A 19,547-nucleotide genomic window follows, 5' to 3' on the forward strand; every position below is an offset into this window, starting at 1 on the left:
TATCAGCTTTATTATAATAATAATAATAATAATAATAATAATAATAGACTACAAATGATAATGTGGCTTTCTTTTGGCACTATCAATATTCAACAAGTTGCTTCATGGTATCAGAAAAGAACGTATCTCTGCATCTTTGCACTGTACATTTAAGGTAGGGTGGCATTGTGGTGCAATAAGAAGACCTATATCCAGGGTCCACCCTGCTTGGAGTTTGCATATTCTCTCCGTGTCTGTGTGGGTTTCTACCCACTGTCCAATGACATGTTAGGTGAATTGGAGATACTAAATTGACCCTAGTGTGTGGTTGGTGAGTGGGTGTGCATTCATCTTGTGATGGACTGGCACCCTGTCCAGGATTTGTTTCTGCCTTGTGCCCTATGCCAGGTGGAATAAGCTCCAGCACCACACGCAAACCTGTTCAGGACTAAACAGGTTTAAAAAATGACTAACATTCAAACTGTAGAATATACCTTTTTTGACAAACAAACATAATGAAATAATTACAATGTGTCTATTATGATCATTTTAATACTAAAAGTACCTTTTAATGTTTATTTCTTTCTTTTTAAATTCCACGCTTCTTTACACACAAAACAGTTTTACAAAGACGCCCACACATACAGCTGGTCATCTGTTTTCTGAAGCTGCTTAATCCATTTCATGGTTGCCTACCCTCACAGTATTGAGTGTTAGGTAGAAATCAATCCAAGACTGTGTCCCATTCATTGAGGGGCTTATTCATGCATACACAAAACGTCATACCAGGCCAATATACATTAACCTGTTAGCCTAATGTGCATGGCTTTGTGGGATTTGGGAGAATTTGAGAAATCTGCACCTAAACACTGTGCCGCTATACACCTAATCATGGGATATCATATTTACAAAGCTTTGTGAATAAAGCTTTCATCCATCCTAATTTTCAAGCATTACCTTCAACACAAAATAATACATAAAAAGGTAAAATATTTGTATTAAAACTATGACCACTATAAAAAGTGAAACAAAATATCCATAATGAGATGCTTTACTTTAAATCCATTCCAGATAAATCAGAGAAAATGTGAATCTGTGTAAAGGACTTCTGAACTGATATGCTCTGCACTTAGCAGAACAGCATTACAGTTTGTCTTTTGTGACCCCTTCACCACTTAAATAAATGATTCCCTTGAGAAATGTCATCATGAAGAGGTCCTTATCGGGGAATTCTCCTTAGACTGTGCACACATCTTTTTATAATGTAGCTATTTCATTTAGTAAGTCAGGAAAGTTCAAGTCTATGACTCATTCACAGTAGTTGAACTGTAAGAGTCATTAGCAGTTGAAAAGCAATGACAGTCACAAAGACCAACTAAACCCTAATAATAAGCAATCTTCTTGCAATAAAACAAGATCAGTTCCTCTTGGTTCCAGGCCTGTCTTACTTCTTTTCAATTCATTTTGATTTAGTATTGCATAGAACTTTTCACTGAGTACTGTTGTATGATTTTATGAATTTTGCCTATTTTATTTGCTCTGTGCTTCTCCTGCATGTTTTGTTCTACCTCAAAACAACATTGAAGTCAAACATAGTTAAAAGAGGTAAAAACCAGAATAGCAAAACATAAAACTATGGCCTATAGAAGAATAAAGCTACTTAGCTCTAAATAGAGAGTTTTTACATCCACCGAGGGATAACAAAGAAAATGAGTGCTGTCATATTTACAGCATCAGATCCCGTGACGTGACAACCACAGTCACAAGATCAATTCCAACAATGGGGAGAAAAATGAAGTTTTAAAATGAGCCATGTGGAAAGACAATTTCGCTTCAGGAATTAATAAAGCATACAAAAAAACCCAACAAAATCTGATTTTATATGTGCAAAAACACAAAATATATGCAATAAAGGACATACTTACTGCAATTTTGGATTTTTTGGGTTTTGGTTTTTGAAGGTTTTTTTATGAAGTGCTTTGCCTTGCTTTTTGACTTTTGATCTATATTTAGGTTTCTCTTTCGTATAATGGACAGGTTTGACTATGCACTGGATTTTTGGGGTTTTTTTTGCATCCATTTGCCCTTTTCCGGTAATCTTGTATTTAGTTTTATTATTTCCTTGAAATTCTGTTTCCTTTCTCTTCTCTCTTCCCTTGATATTTTTTATTTTATTTATTTTGTATTTGTTTGTCTTTTTTTTCTTTTAGTTATATTGGAATGTATTTATTGACTCTTCTCCCTTTTTCCATTTTAAATTTAGTTACATTATTTTTGTATTTTGTTTAGAATCAATACTATCTTATTTTTTATTTAACTTTGTTAAATACCTTGTAAATGTAAGATTTTTGGAGTAGTCAGGGTTTTATATGGTATATTTTGTTTAATGAAATGCATTTCTGTTCCAGAACCAAAGCTGAAAAAAAAGTAATTCAAATATAAAAAGGACTGCTGATATAAAAAGAAGGTTAAGTTTTACTGCGCAGTTCTTTTAAAAGAACACAGTTCTGAGAGTGCAAATATTTACAGTGAAAAGGAAAAAAAATTAAATGATGTTGTATCCAAAGGAAATGGGAACACAGAAATTACAATGCAAAACTAATAAGGTTCTTACCCCATTATAAAAAGGACATTCTTGGAAAACAAACCAGCCTACAAAACAAATAAATAAAAAGAATGGCTCTGCCACAACCACAGAAATACAGAAACGAGAACTCTTAACTCACACACAAATCTGGAGTCTTTTCTGGCTAAATAGGAGCTTAGATCACTCCTAAATGGCCAGCCCTTCTTCACCCTGGTGTGTGTACTACTTACTCACTCTCTCCCACACTCTCTCACTTTCTATGTCTGCGGTGAAGATCGTCTAACCAACCCCCTTCTTTGGTCCTCCATATCCTTATGAAGACCAGTCCATTACCTCATCGGCCTACCAATTGACATGAAAGCAACCAGTTTCCACTTGAGGGATGAATGAACTGTTTCACCAGATCCCTGTCTATTGTTAGAGACCCTTAAGGTAGAGATAACACAAACACTACACACGAAACTAAACTGTAAATTTGATATAAACTCTTAACAAACACCTATAAACCCACTTTGTGACTCCTAAAATAAATCATAACACCAAGAAGAAACTGCCCCATGTCTGACTTTCAGAGAGCCCAAATGCATATGCTTGCTTTGCTTCAGGGTGCAGTATTAAAACAATACAAACTGCAAGACCTTCTGCCACCGGAGAACAAACCAAGTCTCACTCTCATCAGGATGCCCTTAACAGTAAATCTGTTTTCTTAATCACATTACTGTATACCCTCTTTACTGTAAAAATAAAATGATTGTGGTGCCGGGAACAACAAAACTTTACTTCCTGTACTTAGTTCTTTACACTAACGCTCTTAATATGTCCTAACAATTGATCTGGTCAAGGCATCTTGATCACGACTACTGTAGATGAGGCCTCAGTGTCACAAATGATAATAACCATAATCCTGTGTCAGATTAGAGAATCAGCTCTTTATGATGCCCTGTGCCTGTTTCTCCTCTAGATGTCTGAACAACACTGGGACAAGTGGGATATACCATGGTTATACTGTGACTACAATTTGCCAGATTACTTAGGCAATATCAACCATAGGGAACAAAGCTTGACTGGCGCAAAACAAAATCCATCCATAAACTTACCAGAGCCAAGTACTCAATGCAACCCTTTGGAGCACTCCCTGTCCCAACAGAATAGCTTGTAGGGCAGAATGTGACTTGTGGCAGGGTAACGCACAGACAAAAGGATATGTTGTGACAGACCATCCATATGGTTCTTTCTCCAGTCCTTGATCCACAACTTCAGTTTAGGAAAATGCAAACAATGTCCATGACGCATCATGCATCAAAAAGAAACATCACTACACAGTTTCTGAGAATGCTCCATGGAGCAAGAATTGAGGAGATTGTATGCCCAGATATAGCCTTTCATACCGCACTGTGGGTTCTTTTTAGCCCACGCACACCTGAAGCAACCCAGGGTCTTGGTGCCTCTTATGCAGCATAAAGGATGCCCCTTGGCTCATCAGGAACCACCTTGTGGAAAGAAGAAAGAAGATTGTAATTGGCTAACTTTCCTGGCCTAACTTTCAAGCGAAAAAGAATTACGATTCACCCCCATTTCCCAACCTACTCCATTAAGATGCCAATAAAACTTTGCACACCCTGCCTCCCACCATGAACAACCCTCATATTGCTTTATTATAAATTTGTAGATATTCTGACCAGAAAAACAGTGCACAACATACAACGCTCAGTACCAACTGTAAATCAAGTGCTGGGATTTGATGTAGATATGTTGTTTAGCTTAGAGTGCACCACTTCTCGAGTCCTGCTGTGATATATAGCACAAGGGTAGACAGTTTAGTGTGTATTAACAGTATTTATGTCTAAACAGAAAATAACATATACATTTTAGTAATGCAAATAAAGTGTAATAAAAAATTGTTCCTTAAAGTACTATGAAAAAAACAGCTATTTTTGACAGCCCTGCTTTAGACCACAGTGTTTCTTCTCCACTTAGCCTACTTAGCTTGCCTGCTTTGAATGTGAGCATGCATGGTGATTGTATTTGCTAAGTCATCATATAACTCTTTCACACTGCTTTACCGTTCCAGGTAATTACATTCTGCTTTAATGCATACCTAAGCTGGACCATTTAAGCTTAATAGACTAAAATCACATGCTATTTTTGAGGCTGCTGTTCATTGAGTATCCCAAATGAATTCTTTTTGTCAATTATCTACCTTTGTTGTTTCTTCATCTTTTATCTTGCTTTTAAGCAGGAGGCCAAGCACAAATAAAAATTGTACTTCGACTTACATCAAAACCGAAATTAGAGTAATTTCACAGTGTCAGACTGCCAGCCTTTAGAGCACTAAGGAGAATTGGATTGATCTTGCAGACTAGCCTGACACGTGAGGAAGAAATGTTAATGAAGCAGAGAAGGTTGGATTCATTACATGGTGAGTGTACTGTAACTCTGGTTGTGTTTTCCAATGCTATATTATTACAGTATTCCAGTAACTCTGGAGAAGCAGGACATGTTTCCCTGACTTATGTTTTTTCCGAGAAATTGTAATCCTGGTCTTGTCTAGATTGATTCAGTTGTCCTGTTTCTGAAAATGCTGGTTCTGTTTTTGATTGCTTTTGTATGAGAAAAGTGAATGTTGGTCTGTTTAGGATATGTACTGTACTTGTCTTAATAAAATACTTGAAACTTACATGGAAAACAGCTACCAGTGTCACTGTATCATGTTCTACACTCTATCTCATTAATTATTAAAAATGCAGAAGGAAGCCACATACATTGATATTAATTACTTAAAGGAAAAACTGCTGACCATACTACTGTAACTCCTTATTGAGGATTATCTAAAATACAGCATATTCCAGTATATTCATAATTTAGTTATTAAATATGCAGTCTATAACCAAGAATTACCTGTAAGCATTGATTAATATATTTTTTACAATAAATAACTAATATATTTTCATCTTCAATTTTTTCTCTACTAGTCATAGAGAGCACAATGAGAAAGATGTGAGTGAGTTTAAAGATGTTTATGTGCACATCAAAGCAAAATAAAAAATATATTAGGGTTTTTATTGTACATTACTAGATGTAACTTTATTAAGAGTCTGATAGGTCCAGCTGCCAGATTTGGACATGAACTCTCTTGATGCTAGACATATACAGGACACATTAACTCATACATGGACAGTTTAATGTTTAATGTTAATGTTGGTTTAATGGAAGGAAGAAAGGGTTATTCCACCACTAATAAAAATGACCAAAAAAGGTTAGAGATGCAATGTGTTGGCTGTGTAGCCGTTATTAGATGTGTTTATCACCTTGTCTTTGTAGTTCTACTCCTAGCACTAGCAAATAGTGGTTTGGAGAACTAGGGCCTCATGTATAAACGGTCCGTACAAACAGAAATGTTGCGTAAAACTTTTCCACGTTCAAATCGCGATGTATAAAACCTACACTTGGCGTAAAGCCACGCACTTTTCCACGGTACCTCATACCTTGTCATATGCAAGTTCTCCGCTCGATTTTGCAGACTGGCGGCACCCAGCGTCAAAGCAATGCTACTGTTCCTGTGTGGTTACTCCTTATTTTCCTGACGCGGCTTTATAAATACACAGGTGCTTTCCAACAGTTCTTGATATGTACTAGGGTCAAAGAAAGTGAAGTACAAAGAAATAGTAGAAAAAAAGTCAAAATGAAGAACAACGCCCAATATAAAAATCAAAGTCAAAAGGAAACATGAAAAAATTATTAATGCTTTTTGTAGTCCTGCATAACGCCAGAAATGCCAGTGTCTGTGAATGAAAATGATAAAGGAAATACTAGCACAAGTATAACACACAGAATACATGCAAATTCAAATTCTGTACATGTGAAAACCCAGGAATCATAACAGTAAATATTTGAAGAAAATCAAACAAATAAATTGCACAGCTTTTTATCTTTTTATCTAACAAACATGATTGTCTATCTTTCTACAGTCAGGTCCATAAGTATTTGGAGATTATTTTGGCTCTGTATACCACCACAATGGTTTTGAAAGAAAGCAGTCAAGATGTGATTGAAATATAGATTTTCAGCTTTAATTCAAGGGGTATAAGACATTTAGAAAAGACAGACATGGTCCTCCTATATTTGGACAAACTAACATAATCATAAATGTAACAATCATTTTCAATATTTGGTTGAAAATCCTTTACAGTCAATGACTGCCTGAAGTCTGGAACCCATGCTTATCTCCAAGTGCTGGGTTCCCACCATAGTGATACTTTTCCAGGCCTTTACTATAGCTGTCTCCAGTTGCTGCTTGTTTGTTGGACTTTCCTCCCATCAGTTTTGTCTTACGCAAGTGAAATGCAAGTCCAATTGGGTTGGGGTCAGTTTATTTACTTGGCCTATTCCACTACTTTCTGATGAAAAGCAATTGGTTTGTGTTCGCAGTTTGTTTTAGCTCATTGTCCATCTGTACTGTGAAGCGTCGTCCTATACGTTTTGTAGCATTTGGCTCAATCTGAGCAGATAGTATAGCCATATAACTTCAGAATTCATCCTGCTACTCTTGCCAACAATCATATCATTAATAAACACTAATGACTTAATTCCATTCGCAGCCTTGCATGCCATAAAACTGTCTACACCATGTTTCACAAATGATGTCGTATTCATTGGATCATGAGCCATTTCTTCTCTTCACTATATTTTTCTCTTTCCAACATTCTGGTATAAATTGATCTTAATTTCCTTTGTACAAAGAAAATTGTTCCAGAACTGGACAGGCTTTTAAAAATGTTTTCCGGCAAAGTTTAATCTGCCCTTCCTATGCTTGAGGTTTACCAGTGCTTTGCACCTTGTGGTAAACTCTCTGTCTTTACTTTCATGAAGTTTTCTCTTGTAGACTTTGGCAATGATAGGTCTACCTCCTGGGGAGTGCCCTTGGTTTGGCTAAATGTTGCGTAGGGGGTTTTCTTCACCAAGGACAGAACTCCACAATGATGCAGAACAGTTGCCTTCTGTGGTGTTCCAGACCTTCTGGAGTTGCTGAAGTACACAATCTGGTTGGTTTGACCACTCCTTGTGTTTCTGCTGTCTCTCTGATGGGTTTGTTTTGCTTCCTCAGCCTAATGATGGACTGTTTTTCCTTGTATGGACAGCTCTTTAGCAACAACTTCCAAATGTAAATTCCACACTTGGAATCAATTTCACACCTTTTACCTGCTTAATTGAATTGTTAGTGAAATAATGAGGGGACTGCTCCTACCTGACAATGGAACAGCTTGTCAGTAAAATGTCCAAATACATTTGAGCCTCCTGAAAGGTGGGGTCTATGCAGAAAAATGGCTATCCTTACTCAACGGCTCATAACAATATTTTTGGTAAACCCCTTACATTAAAGATGAAAGTCTACACTTCAATCACATCTTGACTGCTTTGTTTCAAATCCATTGTGGCATCATACAGAGCCAAAATTATTAAAATTATGTCACTGTCCAAATACTTGGACATGACTATCTATCTATCTATCTATCTATCTATCTATCTATCTATCTATCTATCTATCTATCTATCTATCTATCTATCTATCTATCGATCATACAGTAGATTGCCCTCTATCTATCTGTCTATCTTTACATGGAGAAAATGTCTGATCAATGTCAAGCAAATCCCTCTCTCTGTCAAATTTTCACAGTGCAATGACTGAGAGTAAGCATTATTTTTTGCCTTTCTTATCAATACAACAGTTTTTATGTGTGCTTCAGTTCTGCCATACATCAGTACTTGAAGAAAGCAAAGAAAGGGAACACAGCATGAAAGTAGTGAAACAGCAAAGATAGCCTTAGGATAAAACAGGACCTGCATGAAATAAAGAAGAGTGTGACCTGCTGGTTAAGAAGTTTAGCTTTAAACTTCATCCTTGTGGGTAGTAACAATGTCAACCCTGTGCACTACAAGCAACCTAAACAAGTCAAATAAATTGCCTAGAGTTAAATTGCAAGAATTAATGTCATGTATTATAATATAAATGTAGAATAAGTTCATATTTTGTCTAAAAGATATTGAGAGATTTAATAAACTAAACGATTGTTCATTAAAATAGAAATGCAACTTCATACCTAGTAAAGCTTCTAGCACTTCACAAGAGTGCCCCAGCCAAGCAAACGAGTAAATGAATCCTCCTTTAAAAGAACAAGTGATTGTATTATCATTTAGGTGGATTCAATCCTATCTTGTTTATGAAATAAAACAACACATAATGAGGATAGTTTTGGGTATAGCCAGTTGATTAATCTTCCCCAGATTTCAGGATCAAGATGACTGCAGCAACACATTTGTAATAATGCAGTGTGAGGTTTCCAGACTGTACAGTTGAATAACAGGGGATGGGTTTAGTGCAACTTCCTTAATTTTTGTTCAAAAAAGGTGTATTTGCTAAGTTGGTAAGTCAGGATCTAGAATGAGTGAAATGCATACCAAAAGAAAATTATTAGTCCAATAAAGTTTATTTTAAAAAGGTTTAGTGAAAATTCAAAGCAAACAGTTCACAAAAAAAAAGAGAAAAGGTTGTTACCCATGTAGAATAAAAGGCAAAAAAAGGAAAAAACTTTTTTACTTTAAACTTAACTTTTTCCTTGTTAAACTTCAGTTGTTTTCTATACTTAAAGATAAGTTATTCTCTGTGCTTTACTTAATACATTCAGTATGTTCTATATGTTCAATTGAGTTCAATAGAGCACGTAATGTTATATACAACTGGGCACGTTTTGCCCTCCATGCTTTTAATCTGTAGTCAGAAGAACAAGAAATACAGTAGAATATTCCGTTTTAATTTAGCTTGTAGGTGTTATAACAGACCCTCCCATATACTATGCACTAATATATAGGCTAACATTTAACACAACTAAGAAAACACTTTTATTAACTTAACATATAACCTAAATAACTAACAAATGGCTCTTACAAAGGGCCTTTTTTTCAAGCAATGATAATATGATTTTTTTCTATTTCATTAAATCAATTTTAGGAAATATTTATAATTTTACATGAAACACAGGGCATTGGACTACCCACTAAGTGTAAATTAGTTAGCACATCTTTCCCTGATATAAGGAAGCAATCAAACATCATCTTTGAGTTATGGTTCTTGTTTTTTATTAAAAGTATTTTCTTTATCCAGTTTGTCCTATTTGAGATCATTAGATGCCAAACCTATAAGTAAAATTGTAGAACATTTTAATAGTGTTCAACCTGAATTACAGTTGAATGCTATTTTGTGAAATCCATTATTGTGCAGAAATACTGTCTCTAAGTCCCACCAGAGGGAAAGGAGTAACCTGTAACAACAATAAGCCATTCTGCCTGCTTCCTGCCTAATCTCCTTCCAGAAACTGACATTTAACCCATCTGGCCATACTCAGCACTATCCTCACACATTCAATGCCAGTTTCCCAGTGTGGTATGTGCCTGGCATTTAGCTGCTGTCTGTAGATTTCAATAGCCAGCGTAAACTGTGATCCCCAAAGCCATATCTGCTGCACTGTGTCCCATACTTAGGTTAAGGAGAGTCTTTCACAGCAAATTCTGGCTTGTATTCTATGGTTGGTAATCCCTTAATAACAACTGGGCAATAAGTTCACCTGTTCAAACTAATGTTGTGCCTGGCAACGATTCCCTCTTTTCTTATTTTTTCACACAAGAAATGGTTCAATTGCTAAAAAAAAGACTTTTCATAAATATAGAAAGTAAATGCAGGCCTGGGAAATAGCATCACAGGTGAAAGATTGCCTCATGAGCCACTTAAGGAGCTCAACAACCTCATAAAGACTGTGTATATGTGTGCGTCTCATGAATAGATGATACAACCACTTGTTGGCGAAATTTATTTTATTAACCCAATGAAAGAGGAAACTAGCAAACAAAGCAGTTCTGCTAAAATGTTTCTGACAAGGACTTACCATTCTACCCAACAAGTTTTTCTACCCTATTTGTCTAATTTCTCCAGAAGAGTGTCAAGATGAGCTTTGAAGTTTCTCCTACTTGTGAACTTATTCCATGTGTCTATTATGGTTCTCCATGTGAAGAAAAAATTTGGAATGTTTATATGAAATCTGCCATTAAAAGGCTTCTATCTGTGTTCCTGTGTTGATGAATTTATTTTACACAGCAGGGATCTAAGTAGCAGTACTAATTCCTTTCCTTATTTTAAATGATTCAACCATTTTAATTCTTAATTTTCAATTGTTCATAGTAAAAAGGTTCAACTCCTTGTGTCTTTCCTCACAGCTTATACCTGAAAGAGCAGGACATCAGCCTACTCCCTCATCTCAGCACTGCTATACCTTTTTAAAGTGCTTTCTCATACAATATTAAAGGCACCTACTGCAATAGCCATGTCTGTCTTTCTGTCCACATTAAACAATTCATCTTCCAGTGGACAGATTTTTTCTGAAATTAGATATACTTATTCTTTAAGGAAACATTTCAGGATAGTTCAGTTTTTATTGAGACATCTTGAATAGGGTGCTCTGTACAAAGCTCTTAAAATCTCCCAATTAAAAAGCATTTTCGAATTTGCAAACTTGTCTATCTTAAAACAGAGAAATGTTTTATGCAGCTTCAATTATAGATTACTGTTTCAAATTTTTTAGAGGTGATATCACTTTGTATATTTTCTGCTTTTACTATTCTAATAGCTGCTGAGATCCACAGTACTAATTAGTCAAAACTCACGAAGAAGCGCTCACACAAGCCACTCATACACCAACTCACTCCTCCTGCTGCTTGGGGAAAGTGAAATGTAAGTATTGAAAAGAAATGAAGAGGATAGAAATTATGTGTCACTCTATAAGCACAGAGTGATCAAATATTGTTTTAGTATTTACATTGCACTGAAAGCAATCTGCTGTACCATGTTTCCCCGAAAATAAGACAGGGTCTTATATTAATTTTTGCTCCAAAAGATGCTCTAAGGCTTATTTTCAGGGCATATCTTATATTTATTTATGTACAAAAATATACATTTATCCAAATACAGTCAAGTCATCTTCTTCTGGAATATCGTCATAACTCTCCACATTCAAACCCGAAATTTCAGCCTGAATTTCTTGGTACTCCAGCCACTCTTAGGATCCTCCAGGATCGATGTGCGTGCTTTGATGTTTAATGAATGGTTCAATGTACTGAAGCAAAATACCGACATACAAATGCATTTGTGGTACTTTGATATTCAAGCGTAGCATATTCCCCAAAGTAATGATGCGATACATTTTAAAAATCTCACATACCATCTTCTGTGCCATCTTTTTTTTGCACCTTACAATACCATCAGAATGTATGTATTTGAGCCACAGAGAAAAAAAAATCATGAAAATGCCTATTTTGTGATTAAAGTGGAAATTTCAGCTTTAAACTCAAAATGTCCCCTTTAACCTCATAGTTTACTTTATCATTAAAGTAGACTGTCGTAAACGTGATCTTAAAACAGACCCAGTTGTCAAATCGCTACGCACTTCTGGGGCTTCCTCCTGACTTGACAGCAGCGTCAAGCAGCATCGCCACACAGAACACATTAAATTTATAACGTGTTTCCCTGAAAGTAAGACCTACTCTGAAAATAAGCCATAGCATGATTTTCAGGCTGCATTGTAATTTAAGCCCTACTCCAAAAATAAGCCCTATTCAAGATCATCAGCTGAAACGTAAGGCACCGAAGGCCAGGTTTATACTTCAGGCGCTGCAACCTGTGTGCCCGAAAAATCCATTAAATTACATCCATCAATTTGGGGATGTGCCCATTCCAGCAGCATCAGCGCAAGACAGAAACAAAATTCCTGGATGGGGCATCGGTTCATTGCAAGGTGAACACAAGCACACACACATACATTAACGTCATTGTAGCTTTACCAAATCCCCAAACCTTCATGTCTTTGGATGGTAAACTGAGCACACTGTGGAAACCCACCAGGAAAACATGCAAACTCTGGGCAGGGATCATAATGGACGTGACTCTCTGTAAGACAGCAGTACTACTGCTCTGTCACCGTGCCACCCCATATGTGTAACTATTAACAGTATTCATTATTTAAACAAAGTTAATGATTTATCTGTAAAATGTAACATACATATTTTAATACATTTTATAGTGAAAGTGATATCAAGTATAAATCTAAGAATTCAGTGTGTTTCTTTATACCGGTCCCATGCCTGGATAAATGGGGAGGGTTACATCAGGAAGGAAAAAAAAAATCAAAATGAGGACAACTGTACAGATTTCCATACCGGATTGGCCAAGGTTATGTCAGGAAAGGCATCTGGTGTAAAATTTTGCCAGATCAATATGCAGACAACAATACAGGTTCCCATGCCATACAAGGTTAACAACAGGCTCCACCAGCACTGGTGCTGGGGGAAATTGGACTACTGTTGGCTGAAGAAGAAGAAAAGGGGGAAGGCGTGTCCAGAGGAGAGGTGGAAGGTTAAGAGAGTGGAAGTGAGGGTAGGAACTTTGAATGTTGGCAGTATGACTGGTAAAGGGAGAGAGTTAACCGATATGATGGGGAGAAGGAAGGTTGATATATTGTGCATGCAAGACAACAGATGTAAGGTGAGTAAGGTTGGGTGTATCACAGGCAGGTTCAAATGGCAGCTGGAAATTGAAGGTGTGATAATTGAATGTTATTAGTGCATATGCCCCACATATTTGGGTGTGCGATGGATGAGATAGAATATTTCTGGAGTGACTTGGATGAAGTGGTGGAGAGTGTACCCAAGGGTGAGAGAGTGGTGATTGGAGCAGATTTCAATTCATTGAAATTCAGAAAACGTTAAAGATATAAATATTGAAAACACAACACTCAAGCATATAATAAATAATAAACTGTAACATTTCATTCAAATTCATAAAATGTTAATGTGTAAACATTGGAAACACAACACTCAAGCATATAATAAATATTAAACTGTAGCTGCTAGAGGTCCAAGTGAAATAGGGTGAGTCACCAAAGCAGTCCAGAATCTCCACTGGCTTGTCCAGAGCAGTCTTAACCCAGACCAGCCAGTCTCCAACAGCGAAAAGCTAGCTTCAGCCTGACTAGGTCTCATAATGGGAAAACAAGCTTCAAAACTGCTCAAAATCTGAAAAATATATCACAGGAGGGAGAACTGTGAAACCCCTGGTTTGTGTTGAGGAATCTAAACTTTAAATCTAAAAGGTAATCCAAGGTAACTAAGTCTCAAAATACACTTTCAGAAAAAAAAAACTAAGAAAAAGAGCAGAAAATAGTTTATAACTAGAAAATCAAAATCCAAATCAAAAAGAAATACCTCAATATCATTCAATGAATTTCAATGAGCTGGGAATGAACAATGAAAATAACAGATCAAGAACAAACAAAAAATACAGAGACTGGCTTCCATATCCTAGTTGAAGTGCATGTAGTATCTATAATTACTAGCTCTTGTAATTGTTACTTTTTACTGTAATATCACACCATTAGTTTGCTACTTGATTTGATTTTGGACACTGTTTATGTATTGTTTTATTGCAATATTTTTGTCAGCAATGACATTTGATGTTAGTCATGGGAGCAGACATTATCACGGGTTAGTGGGACTGTTTAAATGGTGACAAACATTTTTCAATATCATGATTTTTGACAAGAACAAATTGGTTTAATTAGGTTTTGGCCTATTGTCTTTCTAATATTTAGACCTGAATTTTTCAGATAAGGTTATAGTTTTGACATTTTCTATTTTGCTTTCTGACTTTCAATTAAGTGCCTAATTTCTCAGTTATTTTATGTGTTACTTTTCTTTATTTTCTGTTTTTGTGACCCTTTGACATGCTCATTTTGCATTTGTCTATTATACTAAGGAGAACTCCATGTCCCCCCTTACCATTTAGAACATTAAAACAATCTAGACAAGAACAGGCCATTCAGCCCAACAAAGCTCGCCAGTACTATCAACTACTTCTTTATCTTCTTTCTGCTGCTCCCATTAGGAGTTGCCACAGCGGATCATCTTTTTTCATATCTTCCTGTCCTCTGCATCTTGTTCTGTTTCACCCATCATCTGCATGTCCTCTCTCACCACATAAACAATTATGTTAGGCCTTCCTCTTTTCCTCTTACCTGGCAGCTCTATCCTTAGCATCCTTTTCCCAATATACCCAGCATCTCTCCTCTGCACATGTCCAAACCAACACAATCTTGCCTCTCTGACTTTGTCTCCAAACCGTCCAGCCTTATCTGACTCTCTAATGTACTTGTTCCTAATCTTATCCATCCTTGTCATATCCAATGCAAATCTTAGCATCTTTAACTCTGCCACCTCCAACTCTGTGTCCTGTTTTTTGGTCATTGCCACTGTCTCCAACCTATATAACATAGCTGGTCTCACTACCGTCCTGCAGACCTTCTCTATCACTCCGGCTGATACTCATCTGTCACAAATTATTCCTGACACTCTTCTCCACCCATTGTACCCTGCCTGCTTTCCTTACACAATCCCTGTTACTCTGTACTGTTGATCCCATGTATTTAAACTCATCCACCTTTGCCAACTCTACTCCCTGCATCCTCACCATTCCACTGACCTGCCCTCTCATTTACACACATGTATTCTGTCTTGTTTCTACAGACCTTCATTATTCTTCTTTCTATAGCATATCTCCACCTCTCCAGGGTCTCCTTAACCAGCTCCCTACTCTCACTACAGATCTTAATGTCATCAGCAAACATAGTCCATGGGGACATAGTCCAAGGGCTCAGTGCCAATCCCTGATGTAATCCCACCTCCACGTTGAATGCTTCTGTCACTCCTACCACAGACCTCAGCATTGTCAAACTTCCCTCTTACATATCCTATACAACCCTTACGTACTTCTTTGCCACTCCCGACTTCTTGATCCAATTGCACAACTTCTCTCAAAGTCATATGCTGTCATATGCTTTCTGTCATATGCTTTCTTCAGGTCCACAAAGACCCAATGCAGCTCCTTCTGGCCTTCTCTATACTGCCCCATCAACATCTGAAGAGCAAACATCACATCTGTGGTACTCTTTCCTGGCATGAAACCATACTGCTGCTCACTAATCATCACCTCCCTTCTTAACCTAGCTTCCACTACTCTCCATCCATTTTCCAACCCGTTGAATCCAAACACAGGGTCACAGGGGTTTGCTAGAGCCAATCCCAGCCAACACAGGGCGCAAGGCAGGAACCAGTCCCGGGCAGGGCACCAACCCACTGCAGGACACACACAAACACACCCACACACCACTACTCTCCCATAACTTCATATTGTGGCTCAGTTTTATCCCTCTGTAGTTACTACAGCTCTGCACATCCCCCTTATTCTTAAACATCCACTCCTCAGGCATTTTATCACTTTACCAGGATTCCATTAAACAATCTGGTTAAAAAATCTACTGCCATCTCTCTTAAACACCTCCATGCTTCCACAGGTATGTCATGTGGATCAACGCCCTTTCCCATTCTTCATCCTCTTCATAGCCGTCCTTACTTCCTCCTTGCTAATCTGTTTCACTTCCTGATTCAATATTGTCACATCATCCAACCTTCTCTCTCTCTCATTCTCTTCATTAATCAGCCTCTCAAAGTACTCTTTCCATCTGCTTAACACACCCTCCTCTCTTGTGAATATGTTTCATCTTTATCCTTTATCACCGTAACCTGATGCACATCTTTCCCAGCTTGGCCCCTCTGTCTAGCCAATTGGTACAGGTCCTTTTCTCCCTCCTTAGTGTCCAACCTCTCATACAACTCATTGTGTGCCTTTTCTTTAGCCTTCGCCACCTCTCTCTTAACTTTATTCTTTATCTCCTTGTACTCTTGTCTACTTTCTGCATCTCTCTGACTATCTCACTTCTTCGCCAACCTCTTCCTCTGAATACTCTCATGTACTTCCCCATACCACCACCATGTTTCCTTTCCCTCCTTCCTCGGTCCAGATGTCAAACCAAGCACCCTTCTTGCTGTCACCCTTACTACTTCTGCTGTAGTTGCCCATCTATCTGTTTACTCTTCACTGCCACCCAATGCCTGTCTTATTTCTTCCATGAACTCAACCTTGCAGTATTCTTTTTTCAACTTCCACTATTTGATCCTTGGCTCTGCCCTCACTCTCCTCCTCATCTTGGTCTCCAACGTTGTCCTTCAGACCATCATCCTATGCTGCCTAACTACACTTTCCCCTGCCAACACTTTGCTGTCTTCAATCTCCTTCAGATTGACCCTCCTGCTTAGGATATAAGCTGCCTGTGTGCATCTTCCTCCACTCTTGTACATCACCCTATGTTCCTCCCTCTTCTTAAAATATATATTCACTACAGCCATGTCCATCCTTTCACAAAATCCACTATCATCTCTCCTTCTTCATTCCTCTCCTTGACACCATACCTACCCATCAGCTCCTCATCTCCTCTGTTCCCTTCACCAACATGTCCAATGAAATCCGCTCCTATCACCACTCTCTGTCCCTTGGGTACACTGTCCATCACTTATCCAACCCATTCAAATCTTGTTTCTTCTTTCATCCATCTCACACCCAACTTGCAGGGCATATGCAATAACAACATTCACCATCACACCTTCAATTTCCAGCTTCATAATCTTCCCTTTGTCTGACACTCTTTTCACCTCCAAAACACTCTTGACATACTGTTCCTTCAGAATAACCCCTACCCCATTTCTCTTCCCATCCACACCATGATAGAAAAATTTGAATCCACCTCTGATCCACCTTCACCTTACTTTCCTTCCATTTAGTCTCTTGCATGCACAATATATCAACTTTCCTTCTCTCCATCACATCAGATAACTCCCTTTACTTACCAGTCATATTGCCAACATTCAAAGTTCCTACCCTCAGTTCCACTTTTTTTACCTTCCTCCTCTCCTCCTGCCTCCGGACACATCTCCCCCCTCTTCTTCTCCTTCAGCCAACAGTAGCCCAATTTCCGCTAGCACCCTTTTGGCTAGCAGTACTGGGTCTTGACCAATCTGGCATGGAAATCTGTATTGTCCGCATATTGATCTGGCAAAATTTTACACCAGATGTCCTTCCTGATGTAAGCCTCCCCATTTATCCAGGCTTAGGATCAGCACAAATAAACACGCTGGTTTGTGTATCCCCTGTAGCTGGGTTGCCAGTCCTATCCACTTAATTCTTTTAAAAAACTATTAAGTCTAATTTTGAAAGTTCCCAAAGTCTTACTGTCTACCACACTACTTGGTAGCTTATTCCAGGTGTCTATCGTTCTCTGTGTAAAGAAAAACTTCCTAATGTTTGTGCAAAATTTACCCTAAACAAGTTTTGCATGGTTTCCCCACATTCTTTATGATCTCATTTTAAAATAGCAGTCTTGATCCACTGTACTAATTCCCTTCATAGTTTTAAACACTTCAATCATGTCACCTCTTAATTTTCTTTTGCTTAAACTGATAAGACTCTCAGCTCTTTTAATCTTTCTTTATAATTCATCCCCTTTAGCCCTGAAAACAGCCTAATCACCCTTCTCTGGACCTTTTCTAGTGCTGCTATGTCCTTTTTGTAGCCTCAAGACCAAAACTGTACATAGTACTGCAGATGAGGCCTCACCAGTTAATTGTACAGCTTAAGCATAACCTCCTTGGATTTGTGCTCCATGCATCATCCTATATAACCTAAAATTCTGTTTGCCTTGTTAATGGCTTCTGAACACTGTTGGGAAGTTGATAGTGTTGAGTCCACTATGACTCCTAAATCCTTCTCATAAGGTTTACTCTCAATTTTCTGACATCTCATTGTGTATTCAAACCTAAAATATTTACTTATGTGTAAGCGTTTACATTTACTGACATTAAATTACATCTGACACAAATCTGCCCAAGTCTTTGTGCTGTCCAAGTCCTTCTGTAATGATTTAACAGATTCCAAATTATCTATCAAACCACCTACATCCACCTGGTATCATCTGCAAACTTAACCAGCTTGTTACTTATATTCCTATCTAAATGATTTATATATATTAAAAATAACAGTGGTCCTAGCACTAACCCCTACGGAACACTACTCTTAGCATCAGCCTGTTCTGATAAGGTTGTTCACACCATCACTGTCTGCTTTCTGTGTCTGAGCCAATTCTGTACCCATCTAAACACATCACCCTGAACTCCAACTTCTTTTAGGTTGATGTCCAACCTTTCATGTGGCACCTTATCAAATGCTTTCTGAAAGTAAAGATAAATAATATCATTTCCTCCACTTTCATCATATCTTTTTGTTGCTTCCTCATAGTCTTTCAGCATGTTACTAAAACATAACCTCCCTCTTCTGAACCCATGCTGACTGTTGAGATAACTCCTGTACTTGGTATGTGTTGCTCGATCTTATTCTTAATAATTCCTTCCATTAATTTTTCTGTGATGCATGTTAAGCTTACTGGCCTATAGTTGCTTGGATCTGCCCGGTCACCCTTTTTATATAACGGGATAATATTTGCCATTTTACAGTCCTTCAGAATCTCCTCAATGCAGTGACTTCCTGAAAATATGTGTCAAGGGTTTATATATGTACTCGCTAAACTCCTTAAGAACTCAGGGTAAATATTATCTGGTCCCGGTGATTTATTTGATTTCAGCCTATTTACACAGTACTTTTCCCTATACAATTTCCAAATCCTTCAGAACCTCCTTAGTAGTCCTGTTTACCTCTGGGAGGTTATCCACTTCCTCACTGGTGAACACATCAGAAAAATGCAACTCTAGAGTGTCTGCTATTTCACTATTTTGCTATTGCTATTCAGGTGTACCATGTTATTCTTAAAAAAATACTAGTTACTATCATATTTTAGATATGACTAATTTCTTGTTTGGGTAAATTATGCAGACATTACACTGTACATACTATTGCATACAAATTCTTGCTAGCCATATATTGCTATCTTATATTTAATCACCAATCACATCAGTTTGATTAAAAACGACACAAGATTTG

This window comes from Polypterus senegalus, chromosome 3, assembly GCF_016835505.1.
Source record: "Polypterus senegalus isolate Bchr_013 chromosome 3, ASM1683550v1, whole genome shotgun sequence".
NCBI lineage: Eukaryota > Metazoa > Chordata > Cladistia > Polypteriformes > Polypteridae > Polypterus > Polypterus senegalus.